We start from the raw sequence: 15565 nt of genomic DNA, 5'->3' as shown, positions 1-15565 counted from the left end.
CAAAGTGCCTTGGATCTCAGATCTTTATTTTGCTCCTCTGAATAATCAAAAGTGGCCAACCTGCATCACAGGGTTCAGGATGAACTGAGGTCCACCAAGCATTTTCCCAGAAGCCACTTTGGAGATCCAGAATCTTCTATATGAGGACAGACACGGTGGTCTGGAGGGAGATGACCACCCCATGAACATGGCGATGTCTGAGCTGTATCACAAGGACTGGTAGCACATAGCCATGATAAGAGGGGCAAGGCCCTGTCCTCATGTGAAAACAGAGGACACCAGGTTGTCTGTGGAAGAAAAGCAGGGGCTTACTGTACTGGGATGCTTGACTCTTATGTAACTGAAAAAAAAAAAAAGGGAAAAAAAAAGTGGTCTGTTTTTTTCACTTGTGAGAAATTCCTGAGGATTCAGCTCCGGGGGCCTTTCCCACACCATTAAGGCCACAGCCTGCCCCCTTCTGCTCTGAGGTCAATGGATGTATCGCAGGGAAAAAAAAAAAAAATCTGTTTAACATTTAGCCCAGTGGTTTCAATCCAGGACTGATTTTGCCCCCCAAGGGACATTTAGTGATGACTGAAAATGGTGCTGGCTGTCACAGCGGGGGAGGGAGTCCTCCTGGCCTCTGGGGGGTCAGACTTGAGATGCTGCTGAGCATCCTGCAGTGCAGGGCAGCCCACCCTCAGCAAGATGTCAGCTCTGAGGTCGAGAAACCCAGATGAGACTGAGGCACTAGGGTTCATCTGACTCACCAAGGAACGGGGACTGTTGCTTCCTTCCCATGGGGCAGCTTGTACCTGTCTCAGTACAGGAGGGAGGTAGAGGTCTTAGCTCCTGGGCCTCCAAGGTCCTTTAACCTCAAGCCACCTATGACTATCATCGTTTGGAAAGGGGCAGGGACAGAGTCTGCACTCAACTCTCCTACCAGAAGTCAGAACCTCTGCCAGGAAACTTTAGGCGTTTGCCAGTAGATGGCAGTAACGAGGAGAACGGGGATCTTCTCTCCTGGTGCAGAAGCAGAACCCGGGGTCCCTACAGGTGAGGCTGAAGGATTTGTTTTCCTTAATCAAGAAGCTAAAGGGTTCCAGATAACTCAAGGCAGCCTGTTTGCCATGTCCAATGGGACTCCCACTTCCTAGAAGCAAACTCAGATGAATCCTGCAGACATTGGCTTTCTCACAAGGTCAGCCAGGGATGGAGGCAAAGCAATATGGCTGGCATTTCAGAGGTCATCTCTACCCCTTCCCCACCCCATTCTCACCGTCCGTAACTATCCCCTTAGACTCCCTACACCACAGCCATTGGTATTTATTATGGTTTGGGTATGAGGTGTCCTCCAAAAGTTCACGCATGTGTGAGACAATGCAAGAATGATCAGAAATTAAATGATTAGATTATGAAATGTGACCCAATCTGTGGATTAATCGGTGGATTCATCCAACCATATGGATTAACTGGGCAATAACTGTAGGCAGATAGGGTGTGGCATTATATTTTGTCCTTGGTGAGCAGAGCCCTCTGAACTTCCTGGTTACCAAGTTCTGAGCTGCTTCCCTCCAGCCCAGAGCTATGGAGTTAGCTGATCATGGACTGAACCTCTAAAACCAGGACCCCCAAGAATACATAAATCCCTTGATGCTGAAGTCGCTCATGTACAATGGAGGGGGCAGACCCAGCTTGGGATGAGAGCTGGTAAGTCCCTTAAACAGCTTGGGGTGCACATCTGTACCCCAGTCCTGCTGGCTCCTCAACAGCTTCCTTCCCAATGCCACCTGTCTATCAGACTCTATCTTTTTTCTCTCATATTCAAAAACCTTTTGCCTGAGCTTCAAAGCTAGGAAATGGCTATTTAAGATGCTATTTTCTGTCATCCCAGGAGCCAGGTAATTGGGGAGGTAGCATGAGCCTGTTCCTGCTTTCTTTATTCTGAAGTACTTGGAAATGCTCCCATTTCTGGCCTCCCTTTCTCCCCCTCTCCCATCGCCATTCCCATGGGGCTCCTGGCTGTGTTTTGAGAGCCCTTGCTCCCCTCTTGCCATGAAGTTCACCCTGTGCAGACCCCCTCCTAGCTGGGCTGAGCTGCCTCCCTTCCCTTGCAGCAGCCACCAGCCTACTGAGCCCGTGACCACTGTAGTCACTGTTCTCAGTGCCAAACCGCCAGGAGTTCTCTAAGGACCTGTGCACACAGCATCTGGCCTGTTTAACCCCTAAGCTTAATGCATCCATGCTGACGCCGGCACAACTTACCTTATCATTTGTGACAGGTGTCTCCCTGAGGCTCAAGGGCACAAGTCACCAGATATATTTTATAGGATTAAGCAGAGAATAAGGAAAAGTGAGGGGTTTATACGCTCTAAGCACCTTTTGCAGAGATCTCCCCCAGCCATCTGGCAGCCTGCCCTGCCAGGAGCTGTCCAGTGCTGACCTGGACAGGGGCATCTCACTGGCTCACCTTCAGGCCTTCCCTGCCTCTGATGTGTGCTGCTGCAGCCAGAGCCGTTATCCAGTGCCATCTCCTGCCACTTTCTCAGCAGTCAAAATGGAGGGGTCTTTGTTGTCAGGCTTCCCTGACCTTGGAACCATTTTAGAAGCAATGATCTAGTTACCAAGGGGACAAAGTATGTAAGCAGAAGAGGAACAGCTGGCCACAGCAGAGCAGGGAGGACAGCCTAGAGGACAGCCTTTGGGGACATGAGCCACAGCTTGGCCACCTGGCAGGGGAGCAGGCGGCTGTGCGGACACCCCAGGCTTCCCACTTTGCTGCCCAGAGAACAAGGGGCAGCACTTCCTATTGAAGAAAGGAATTGTTCTTGGCCTGCCACACTCAGAGCCTGGACAAGGCACTCAGTGGACTGGGGAGAGGTGGTGGGTGCTGGCAGGGAAATTTCAGGATGAACAGAAAGAGGTGTCAGAGAAAGGAGGGGTGTGGCCAGGTCCGTGTGAATGGGGAAGGTGAGGTAGAGCCAGTGTCCCTGCATAATCACCCACTGCCCCGCCCATCAAGGTCAAGTCCACGGGCAGGAACAGCTGGTGAGCAAGCGTCTCACCTGGAGGCCAAGCACAGGCAAAACCCCAGCCCACCTTGTGGGTACCCCCCGGGCAGGAAGTGCTGTGTGGCGACACAACCCCCCTCCAAAGGAAGAATGGTGATCAGTCCCTTGTTTCTTGAAATATCCCTTGAACCTCCTGGCCTGTCACCCAGCCTTCCCCACCTTCCCAGTCACTGGACTGTGTGTCTCTGGACAGGTCTAGGCCCTCTGCTGAGACAGCCCCAGGGACCTGGGACCCGACAGTGGCCTGAAGATTCTGGCTGTTGTCCCACTCTTGGCATGGGTGACATCCAGGCAGATGGAGCCTGACCTTGTCGTTCTCCTTTGAATGCTATATCTGGTCACTCCTAGGGTAAATTGCTCTTTAAACGGCCACTTCTTCATCTGGAAATAAAAAGGTCGGAATGTCCTAGTTCACAGTGTCATGAGAACCAAACACACACACACACACACACACACACACACACACACACGGCAAGCGCCTCGCACGTGATTGACATTGGTTGTAATAGGCCTTAATGGCATGGCTACGAATCAACCCTCCACAGGGAGGACTCTACAAGGAGCCTGCCTCCTCTGGCTCCACCCTGCCCAGTCTGTCTGCCTTCACTCCCTGTCTTCACTGAACCCTCTCCCTCCTCCCAGTGCCCCAGATCCCCCAAACACACAGATTCCTACCTACAGGCCTTCAGGTCACACCCGTTGCAATCTTGACCTGGATCTGCACAGAAGCCACACCCCTCCATTCCCAGTACTGCGCGGCATGCCTTTGTCTGTCTGGTACTGACTGCTCCACGTCATCGCTGATGACCCCTGGGGTCTGGAGCTCTTCCCTGGCCCATCTATTGTACCACTGAGAGTGCAGCCCATTGGCTTGTAGGTAAAGGATTCAGTGTGTGCTCGAAGGCATAAGAAAGGGAAGGAGGAAGGGAGACAGGTGGGGTTAGATCCATCACGGGGTTAGAACCAACACGGAGGTGACAAACAGCCTTCTGAGTTGCAGTGGCCTCAAACAACAGACATTCTTTTTCCTGCTGTGACATGTGTCTATGTGACGTCAGCAAGGAAGTTTCACTCCTTCCTCATTATCACAGGGGAATTCAGAGCTACAGAAGGCATCCTCTCACCTGCCTCTGCATCCCAAAGGCAGGTAGAAGAGAGTGGCAAAGCCTCCACCTGGAAGTGACACGTGCCACCCCCTCCACCTGCAAGGAGCCAGGCGGGGCTGGAGGACCTGTCCTCCTCCCTGACACAGTGCAGCATTTTTCTGGACCCAGACACCAGGTCCGGCCTACCCAGCCAGATGTGCCTGAGAGCATATTTCTAGCCAAGTGCTCATGCGTGAAGCCGTCAGATTGCTCAGATGGGCCCTGGATTCAGAGAAAGCTGGGATTTTATGAAACTCCTCAACTAATGGGGAATGCATGAATTATTGAGAAGAGAGAAAAAGAGACCCAGGGAGGAAGGGCTGCTCCATTATTCATCAGGCCCGGAGTCCCCAGGTCCCCAAGCACAGCTGCTGGCTGTGACACCTACAGCAGTTTCCCATTATGTCTACAACAAACGGTTCCTACCGCCGCCTTGGCAGCCTGTGAGCAGGGCTCCCACCCACGCCAGCCACTGCCTGTCTCATTATCTGAAGCAGGCGGCGGCTGAACCCGTGGGGGCAAGGATGTTGGCACTCCAGCCCACTCACCTTCCCCTCACCTTTCCTTCCCAGATGCTGCTCACAGGCCTCTGCCCTGAGGTCCTCACTCTGTCAGAGTCAGAAGGGCTTCCATACTTGGGCCCTCACAGTCTATGTCTTCCACCTGTTAAGGGTTGGATACGAGGTGCCCCCGGAAACTTCTTGTTAATGCAGGAATATTCAGAGGTGAAATGATTATGAGAGTTGGGACAACCTCATTGGTTCATCCTCGTCTGAATGGACTAACTGGGTAGTGGCTGTGGGCAGGTGGCATGTGGCTGGCGGAGGCGGGTCACGGGGGTGTGCCCTGGAAGGGTGCATCATCCCTGCAGCCCCTCCCCCCTCCTTCCTTGCTGCCACGAGGGACGTGGTCCTTCCCCCACGATGTGCTGCCCCACCATGGGCCACAAGAATGCAATCAGCCATCTGAGGACTGAGACCTCTGAAACCACGAGCCCCAAATAAACCTTCCTCCTGTCCGCTGTTCTTGTTGGGTATTTTGTCACAGTGATGAGAGCCCACCAAAACTCTGCCCCAGCCCTTTCACCTCCGCTTGAACTTGATTTCACACATGCTCCCTCTGGCTGAAACCCCTCCCGCCCTCAGTCTCCCTGCTGAACTTCTATTTATCCTTCATGGTCAGATCCAAGGAGGGAGGTCATTCCTGTGGAGCGCCTGCTACGCATCAGCCTTTCCTCAAAGGGGATCTCACTGGAGTGTCACAATAACCCAGCGAGGTAGGTACATCGTCAAATGGGCTCCATGCAAAAATTAAAGTGCAGCCTTTGATAAAGAAAAAAAAATAAGAATTTCGAGATGGTGAAAGTACATTGTTAAACCAAGCACAGAGGTTTCCCAAGAGCAGGGCTATGTGACCGCCCAGTCATACACCTATGAAGCCAACCCTGATTATAGAAGAGTAAACTAAAGCTCAGAGAGGTTAAACAACTTGTCTGAGGTCACACAGCTAGTTAGAGGCAGAGCCAGGTAGAAGGACTCATTGACTAACCCACCCATGCAGCTCAGGCCCCAGGTCTTGGCTCCCCACTTGCCTCAGGCTGGGGAGAAGGCCATGAGCATCTCTGCAAACCCACTTCCCTCCTAAAGGGAAAATGCGTCTTCCAAAGGCCATTTCACCATGGGTATTGCAAGAAAATCCAGAGAACAGGGTCACACTGGTCAAAGAGGGAGCTATCTAAAAAGCAAGTGGGAATTCTATCAACCCTCGATCAGCTCATGAGAAGGGATATCCTCTCCCAAGACACCCCTTCCTGCATACTTATCCCCAGGGAGTCTGGTCACCTCTTTCCCTCCACAGACCCACTCTTCAGCTGCCCAAGGACATAGCCACTGCCCAAAAGAGATGACCCTGAAGGACATGGTCCCAGGCCGGCCCCTCTGGTTTTCTCTGGGAGTATGAATTGCAGATCTTTCTAAAAGCACATTTCCTGGCTGCTCAACCTATTTTCCTTTTTTCATCTCTCTGATCCATCTCCAGCTGCGGCTTTGACTGTTGGAGGTTTTCTCTTTGACAGTCTAGGGAACACTTCTCCAACTTAGAGTCATTCATGCAGCAAATATTAACTGTGCGCCTACTATGGGTCAGGCCTGCTGCCTGCACTCCTGTTGGGAAGAGAAAAAAAAAAGTTGAGAATTTTCTGGGCCTAAAAATGTTGTGAATGGAAACCTGACATGTCCTCTCCAAAAATCTTTAGTTGTCCCAGTTGCAAATGACCCCATTTATATGCAGCAATGTCCTCCCATGATACCCAGGTCAGGAGTCCTTGGCCACTATGTTCACTACCGATGTCTTATTACTTAGCAACCTACGTTTGCCCCAGATCTATATATATACTCCTCATCTTTGGCCACTCGATGGTCTGAAGGAGCTTTACAGACCTTCCACGGGAAGCTTCTGTGACCTGGAGCTTGCACCCTGTCAGCCCATCCCTATTGGCTGCCCCTTCCCAGTGGCAGCAGGAGCAGGGGCTGGTGGTTTGTGTGCAAGCTGCTGGACCAGGGGGCCTGTCAGGCTGCCCTTACAGAGAAAAAGAAGTTGGGCAAATATTCAAGTCAGGAAAACTGAATCCTTGTGTTGTACCAGCCAATCAGGCTGGACAGGCCACCCTGGCTCCAGCTGTAGCTTTCAAATCAGTTGCCGATTGACAAATATTTATTGAGTACCTATTGCATGTCCAGGGCCCAGAGAACAAAGGAGACAGAGAAGGTGTTGAAAGAAGAAAACTGAAAATGTTAGGTGGCATCATTTATTGTATATATTTCCATTTAATAGGTAAGAGGGGCAAATGATTTGCCACCCTGGAGCCAGTCAGACCTGAGCTGCAATCAGGCTCTGCCATGTTCCAGGTGTGTGTCCTCGGGCACCTCACTTCAGCTCTCTGTGCCCCCTTCTGTCATCTGTAAAGTGGGGGTGTTGTGAGGTTACATGACTTGAGACATGCAAAGGGCACGACCAGTGCCTAGCACACAGTAAATGCTCAATAAATATTAGCTGGCCACGTCGTCCTGTTATCATTGTCATTATATCATTATAGTTGTGGTTGTCGTTATGAAAAAGTCCTACAGTCCCCGCAGCAGCCTCTGGCACTGAAAGGTAGATCTGATTCACGGCAGTTCTCAGCCAAACCTAAGCAGCCTCGAACCCTCCCCCCCAGCCCCCAACTCTTCACCTGCGGTCCCCGCGGGGGGCTCCAGCAGAGGCTCGCCCCTCCCGCCCCCCCCTCCCGGCTGCCAGCTCCTGGTGTGCAGACGGGGAGGCCCCGCCCAGGCCCCGCCCCTGCCTGTCCCTCCCTCTCCGGGTCCCGAGCGAAAGCGGCGGCGGCGGCTGCAGCCACTGTCACAGGCGAGGAGCAGCTCCCGCGGACCGGACGGGGCGGGCGTCCGGGCAGCCTGCACGGTACCTCGGGCCCGCAGCCCAGACGGCGAGGGACCTTCGTCCCGGGGCGGGGATCGCGGCTGCTCGTACGAGGTAGGAGCCAGAAGAGCGGGAGACCAGCTCTTCCCTCCTGGGGGTCGGGGGAGGGGACGATCTCCCGCCGGTGCCTCTGCCACTGCGCGGGGCTGCCCGTCACCGCCGAGCCAGAGGCCGGCACGGAGCGCGCGTCCTGCAATGAGCCGGGCGTGTGTGTGAGTGTGTGTGAGTGTGTGTGTGTGCGTGTGTGTGTGTGTGTGTAGGACTGCGGGGGGAGGTGATGACGCCCCCTCTTTGCAGACGCTGCTGGGCAGTTTTCCACTCCGAAACTGAGGCCAGACTTTCCCTCGACGGACTTGCATGGGGCTGGCAGAAATTTTCCGGATCAGGTAGAAAACGAAAGCCCACTAACACCTGTTGAGCTGCCAGGTGGACTGGCTTACCCACGGGTGGGACCAACCGGCCAGTCTCCGGTGAGTCTGCCCAGGGACGTCTGCTCGCCCCGGACTCTCGACAGCGAGGATGCCTGGGGCCGGTTGGTAGGAGGGCAGGGTCTGCTGGGTGCCACCGGTCAGAGATGGGCACGCAGGGCAGAAGAGGGGCGGCCATCGGGACCGTGCGGCAGAGGCTGAGTGTGAGATATCAACCCGCAGTCACACGCCAAGAAATGTCCCCAATCACTCCAGAGCCCTTTGTTTTAATTACTTGACCTCTTTGGCCTCATCCTAATTTGACAATTGATGAAGATGCTGCTTGTTAAATTTTAAAAGTGAAATCGGATTATCCCTTCCCGGTTTGAAAGGGGCTTGAGAGAGAAATCTCAGGTGCCTGGCTAGGAAGCAAAGGGGCTTATATTCTGACTGCCCAGGCACAGCCACATGCCCTGACCCGACCTGCCTGGCACACGCATGCCCCCTTCCATGGATGAGGAAGCTCTTGTCTCCAGAAGGGAAGAGACTCACCACTTTGTACCAGATTGTCAATGACCAGGGAAAGCAAGATCCAGGACAGGGTCTGCGAGTGGGAGCCTGTCGCAATTTGATGGACATCACATTCAGAATGTCACCAGAGCTGGCTCTTGCTCACCTCCATCCAGGGGACCGCAAGGGGAGAGACCCTCACCCCAGCCACCTCAAACCTATTCCTTTCTCTCTCTCTATAACCCCCCCCCCCAGCTTGATGAATGAACAGCCTGAATTGCCCTGGAGATGGGGGTGGGGACTCTAGCCTGCATCTGATGTCCTGGATTCAGGACATCCCAGGACCACAGTATCTTGGGGACAGGTTGGCTGCCCCTCCTTGCTGACCCCATAGCCAGTCCCTCCTGCTGGTGCCCCCTTGCTGCCTGAGAAGCCCTAGCTCAGCCTCCCTTCTCTATTAACTTGGTACCTGGGCATAGCTGAGGGCATCTCAGGGCCAAAACCCCCTCAAATTCTAATAATGGTGAGATCTCATGTCCCCACCCAAACTTCCACCTCCCTCCCGACATGTGGAAGCAGTGGATGTGCTGAGGAGCTGTGTGTGGTGAGGGCTACTGCGTCTGCCCTGGCTGGAGATGGCCGACTGTTGGTGACATAAGAACTCCGGCATCCTGGTGGGCCCCTCGTCCATGGCTGTCTCCTGGGGGCTCAGCACTCTCAGCCTTCTGAGTCAGGGTTTCGTGACTTGGTAGGGAGGAGATGCAGGGGAGGGTTGGCTGAATTGTTCACACTTGACTGGAAAAGGCTGGCCTTGGGTTGTGGTGGGAAATGTAGGCTCCAAACCCCAGCTAGTGCACCTACTAAGTGGGTGACATTGGCCAAGTCACTGCACGGCTTGGAGAATCAGTTTCCTCATCTGTAAACCAGCCACCAGGGCGCTATGAGAATTAAGTAACGTCACAGGTGACAGCATGCAGTTCCCTAAAGGTGTCCAGGTCAGGTTGCTGTGCCTTGACTTCTCCCAGCATCCAGCCAGACTCTCAGACACTGGACTTGGGGGAGGTGACCATGAGCTGAGATGCCTCCTGCTATCCCTAGAGCCCGGGTATTGGGGTGAATTTTTGTAGCAGGGACTCTCACAGATTCAGTGAGGAATCTCTACCAAGCCCTCCCTCTGGGGAGAGCTGGTACTTCAGTCCCCAGGCTTCTAGCCATCAACATTCTGGGCCACCCCATGTAGGCTTCTGATTCATTTCCAAGTGGTCGCTTGGCACACATGCTTGCCCTGTCTTCCCATCATGGGTTTTACACCGGTCTTACTCCCTGGCAGAATTAGATCAGCTGCATGTGACTTCAGGGGCATCAGGAAAGTCCCTGCCCACCAAACATCATCCTTTCCCCGCCCAAACCTAGCTGTTTGGTAGCAATGTTCCACCATGAGAGACCTATTCCTCTGGCTCATGGCCTTGCGTCCACTTATTCAGCCAGTGGACCTTAGCATCAATGACTTGTTTAGGAACTTGCAGGATGTTTGGGAGGAGAGGGAGAGGGCAGAAGAACAGAGGGGAGCGCAGGAGAGAGAAGATGGGGCGTGGCCAGGCTCACCATTCTAGAGAAAGACCCGGTTGCCGAGCCCAGGACGCCTGGGGAGGAGATGCAACCCAGGCGGGCACAGGCGGGGAAAGTGGTAGATCTCAGTGGAATTCCTGGTGGGAAGAGGGTGGGCGCCTGCAGAGAACGAGGTGTTAGATGGTGCTGACCTAGGCGTTGGCAGCCCTAGGGAGGTGAAGAAAAGCCCAGAAAAAGGCAGAAGCCTCCTTCCTCTGCCCTTCAGGGAATGGCCGTCCAACGCACAGTCCCGAGGGTCCAAGCAGTCGATAGGTGGTGTTCTTTGTATGTGACCACAGTCTGTCACATTATCAGTGGCAATTTGTTAGGTGAGCAGAACAAGGAAGTATCCCCTGGCTGACGGGGCGGGGCTGGGCCAGGGGAGGTTCCGACACCTGCACCACCCTGACCGTCCATGTCTGTCACATCACCCTCTCTGGAGAGAAGCAAAAACAGCATCGTTCACCCAGACCCGAGAGGCTTCTGGGCTGCAGGAGAGGGATCCTGCTGGGGTGGCCCTGAACACAGGTGGCTCCTGGCCCCACTGAGCAAAAAATCCTGAGCGCTTCCATGAGTGCTGGGAGACCAGGAGTGAGCGTCCCCACCCAGGCAGCCCATAAGCCAGGCTGGTTAATGAGGGGTGGGGCAGCCTCACCGGGGCTCCCCGGTGCCTGGCAACATGGACTTGTCTTAGCTCATGATGATCCAGCAATGAGCAGTTTGCAACCCATTCTGGGTGCTCCAGAGGGCAGACCCCTGGCCAGAGGGAAGATGTGACATGCCACCAGTGTGACTTGTTGGCCATAAACTTGGGAGGGACATCCATTCTTAAGGATTATTCTTGACCATATCTGTTCTTAAATAATCATGATGACAGTGATGATAACATCTCTTTATTCTTCCCTAACAAGCATTTATTGAGCACCTAATATGCACATAACAACTTCTGATTTAAGCAAAGGGGATACAGCTGTGGTACCATTGGCATTTGGAGCTGAATGATCCTCACACTTGGTGGATTGGCAAATGTCCCAGGCACTGTAGGATATTCAGCAACCCCCCTAGGGTTTCTACCCACCAGATACCAGTACCACACACCAGGTTGTGACAACCAAAAATGTCCCCAGAGATTGCCATTTATCCCTAGGGAGCCAAAGAGCCCACTGTTGAGAACCTCTGGGACTACAGCTATGAATAAAAATCAATCCTGTTCCCTTAGGAGCATCATTGTAAAGACAGAGGGACAATAAATGTGCTAAGGAAGTCGAATATGCACTTGGCTGCATGGTGGAAATGCTGGGAACACAAAGGGTCAGAGTTAGGAGCCTGCGGGCTGGGGCGGTGGTGGGGGGGGGGGTCTGCCACTTTCAACAGTGAGACTGGGAAAGACCTCCCTGAGCAGGTGACATTTCAACAGAGGCCAGAGGAGGGGAGGGAGGGAGATTCAGGGAAGGACCTGCCAAGCAGCAGCAGGGAGAGAGTTAAGGACCCAGGGGGAGGTAGTGGCCCTGTGAGGGCAGGCGGGTGGTTCTGATGGGGCCCGTGGAGGAGGGCCATCAGCTTTCTCTCTGGGTAAAAAGGGGGTCAGTGAGCACTCAGTGCCTGCTAGGGGCACACACCATATCCAGTGCTTTCCCACACCCCCCCCCCCAATAGTCCTACAAGCAAAGTGTTTCTTTTCTTGATCTTTCAACTGAGAGAAGCAAGGCCAGGAAGGGTGAAGGAACTTGGAGGGGTTACAGTTGGGACATGAACTTGGGCAGCCCGTGCGCTACCGTCTCACACTGAAATGTACGCTTTGGAACTGTGAAGCCCTGAGTTCAAATACCAGCTCAGCCCCTTCCTTTGCAGCGTGTGGAGTCCAAAGCTGCGCTCTGCAGGGGGGGTGCGGGGTGGGGCATATCTGCCCTGGGTGCTCCCAGGCCAGCCAGAAGCCAGCGGGCTGGAGCACCCTGCTCCTCCTCCCAGCCAGGGGCTCCTGTCCTGGGCTTGCACACCTGTTTACTGATCACCGACCCTGCCATTTGGTGAGGTTGAGGCAAGTTAAACACAAACCCAGGGAGTCCCGCAGGAGCCACCCTCTCTGAGTCAATGTCCCCAGGGGACTTCAGGGCCAGCTTGCCAGCCTTGGTCAAATGATGCTTCTCCTGGGAGCAGAGCCTGAATCGAAGGGAAAGGCATGTGTTACCCAGGGCAGCCCCAGCATCAGCTTCATCCCCCAAATCCCTGCGTCGGAGAGCCCCCGTTACCCACCTGCAGGTTCTTCTTCAAGCGCCTGTCACAAGCACCTTCCTCGCTGCAAATACAGGTTTAAAAATACCCCAGACAGTCGACAAAAGAGGAGCAGCTGATAGCAGCCCAGACCCTCTGGTGACTCTCACTGTGGACCCCCTGTCCCCTGGGGGAGTGTCTTCCCTGCAGATGGACTGCAGTGACAGGGACACCCCCAGGAAGGACATTCTGGGCCTGCTGGACACTCAGGTGTGAGGGTGTGTGCCCCAGAGAGTGGGCGCCTCTCTCAGGAGGTGTGGGCGTGTCTGTGCATTTCCCGGTTCATTCCGGGCTAGCTGCCGTCAGAGGCGGCTGTGGCCTGTGGTTTCTGGGATGATGGGAAGCCCCTGACCTCTAACACCCAAACCCCACCACTGTGACCTTTGCTGCTTTGGCTCACCTGAAGGTGATGCCCGATGGGCGGAAGGTCCTGTCTGCACCTGCCCAGGAGCCTCTGCCCAGCCCTCGCCAGCTGCCCTGGACGAGAACAGCCACGGAAAAGAGTGGGGGCGCTCTTCTCAGGGAGCCCCTGCAGGAGGAGCCCTGGCCTAGGGCTGGATGTCAGGAGACCCGGGTTCAAACCAGGTTCTCTGGCTGTGTGCCATCTTAGGCCAGTCCCCACTCATCTCTGGGCCCCTGTTTCATGTCCCTAGAGGATGGGGAGGGGAGGGAGGATTCACTTTTCCCACACCTGTTTCTAGAACCCTGACTAGCAAGGGTCAGGTGGGCTTTAGGGAATGCCCCTCCCTTAGGGGCTTCCAGTCCACAAGCCCTGAAGGTCTTCCCGCCCCAGAGCTCAACAGGCCGCGATTCCTTGGAGATAAACCTAGACCGAAGGCACCAATGAGCAGATGGACAGAGAAATCAGACTGTTCCATTAGACAAAAAGCAAAGGCCAGCCGGGTGCAATGGCCCACGCCTGTAATCCCAGCAGCTCGGGAGGCTGAGACAGGAGGATCGCGAGTTCAAAGCCAGCCTCAGCAAAAAGAGAGGTGCTAAACAACTCAAGGTAGACCCTGTCTCTAAATAAAATAAAATAAAAAAATAGGGCTAGGGATGTGGCGCAGTGGTCTAGTGCCCCTGAGTTCAATCCCCAGTAGCCCCCCAAAAAAAGCAAAGGCCAGAAGAGGGCACCAGTTCCCACGGCCACAGCGGGCTGGGTGGTGGTCTGCAGAGGAGCCGATGGACGTCAGGCTAACTCCAGGGCAGGGGAGGGCCTTGCCTGCAGAGCAGGGTCTTCCGCTCACTGCTGAGGGAGCTTGAGTTCTCCATCCCGCTCAGACTTCCTGTGTGTGAAATAGAGGGAAGAAGAACGTCGCTGGGTGGGGCTTTGGTGGTGTGGTTTTTATTGTTGTTACCAATAAAGGGAACTTCACAGATGCGTTGGTTGGGGCTCCGAGAGGTGGAGCAGCTTCCCAATGGTTTCCCAGTTAATAAGAAGCAAAGTCGAGTTTTGAACCCAGATCTCTGCAGGTCCAAAGCCTGAGAGGTTTTTAGCTCAAGCAAAATGGGGGAGCTGATTAGCGGCCCTGCCCAGGTCCTGGTGGTTACCAGAGTAGTTTCTGTTTCATTGCAGAATGTGGAGGAAATGAGACCCATCTCTAGAATTCCAAAGAGGAAATCTGAATTGTCAGAAAAAAAGAAGCGCCAGGAGGTAGACCTGCTATTCTCCGGGGCTAACTGATGAGACTGCCTCCTGCTCCCTGGTGCTCAAGCCCAGGCTGCCTGGGCCACAGCCCTGCAGGGACATTGTGGGGACATGCTGGTCCAGGCACCTGGACTCCCATGAGCTTCATGGAGGGAGACAGCACAGGGGTGGAGGCTGGCAGAAGCACCCACCCCTCCTGCCTATAAGGGAGCCAGCTGTCAGCCTGGCCTGGGGTCAGGAAGCCACTGGAATAAGCAGGGTTGGACTCAGTGTCCCATGGGGAGCTGTCAAGCCACAGAGGGACAGCTGCACCAAGAACGTGCCTCCCTGCAGGTTGACATGGGGGACACAGCTGGGCAGGAAGGACAGAAGGACAACTCTGACTTGGGTGGGCTGGGCTGTTGCCTAGACCCTCTGTGGTTCAAGGTGATGAGCTGGGCAGCAGATGGGTGACTGGGGATCGGTGACCTGACTTCTTGGGATCTGTGCTCCCAAGGGACATCTGCCCAGCCATGGAATACTGCCCTCCCCATGATATCTGAACAGGTTCAGTCGAAGTTTGTGGCTGGGAAGAAAAAAAAAGGCTATGAATCCTTAAAAATCACAGTGTCCCTGGCCCCAAAGCGGCCATCTGCAATGGAGAAGACCCAATGGGGACAGCAGCTCTTGGCCCATTTCCTACTCTGGGTTCCCATGGGCTACTCTGCCTGAGCCTCTCATGATGTGGTGATGTCAGAGAGAGGTGACATCACCACATCATGGTGACATCACCACCATGAACCCCACTTTATAGGTGAAGAAACTGAAGCACAGAGAAGTCAGGTAACCGGTCCCCAGTCCCCCAGCTCATACCTGGTAGAGGCGGGATTTGAACCCAAGGAGCCCATGCGCTTTCTGAATCCTTGCCATTTGTGAAAGGAAAAGGTAACCAAAGCGTCCAGCTCAGAGGCTGACTCTTCCAAACTCCTCTTCTTCCCTTTTTCTAAAACAAAAACTATTCTCCAGACAGAAACCAGGTGAGGTATTGGGCTCAGCTCAGGTGTGGCCTCCTCCAGGTGTTCCCATTTGGGGGCCTTTATTTGTGCTTCTGTGGCATCCTCAGCTCACCTCCATCAGCCCACGTGCCATGTCCCTTTCCCTGAGGCCCCGCCCACCACCGTTCTGCTTTCTGGCCCTCGGGCTCTGCCTCTGAGGGGTATGTCATATAAATGGACTCATGGTCGAGCAGTGTGTGGCCTTTGTATCTGACGTCCTTCATTCAGCTGATGTGCTTCAGGTCCGTCCGTCTGTGTGACAGCAGGTGTCAGTACTTCCTTCCTCCCCGAGAGCCACTCCTATCTGGGTGGAGCTGAGGAGCCATGGAGAACTTTGCGGTCTCAAAGCCAGGCCAGCACCACCTGCCCCTCACTGCGGCCCTCAGGACCCGCACATCCTGAGCTGTCCCTGTGACCT

The 15565-nt window shown here is 54.4% G+C and overlaps 1 protein-coding gene across 2 annotated transcripts in view; it reads left to right on the top strand.

The window, feature by feature from the left end:
• Positions 1-7562: 7562 nt before the first annotated feature.
• Cacng5 (calcium voltage-gated channel auxiliary subunit gamma 5) overlaps positions 7563-15565 on the top strand; it is a 38553-nt gene continuing 30550 nt past the window's right edge. For both annotated transcript variants that reach the window (XM_027946328.2, XM_071603318.1), the window contains exon 1: positions 7563-7723. The gene's annotated coding sequence lies outside the window, so the exon portion shown is untranslated. The remainder of the gene's footprint in view (positions 7724-15565) is intronic.

Source organism: Marmota flaviventris, chromosome 17, assembly GCF_047511675.1.
Source record: "Marmota flaviventris isolate mMarFla1 chromosome 17, mMarFla1.hap1, whole genome shotgun sequence".
NCBI classification, from domain to species: domain Eukaryota; kingdom Metazoa; phylum Chordata; class Mammalia; order Rodentia; family Sciuridae; genus Marmota; species Marmota flaviventris.
Note: the sequence above shows the minus strand (reverse complement) of the source record. Positions and strands in the feature narration are given on the sequence as shown.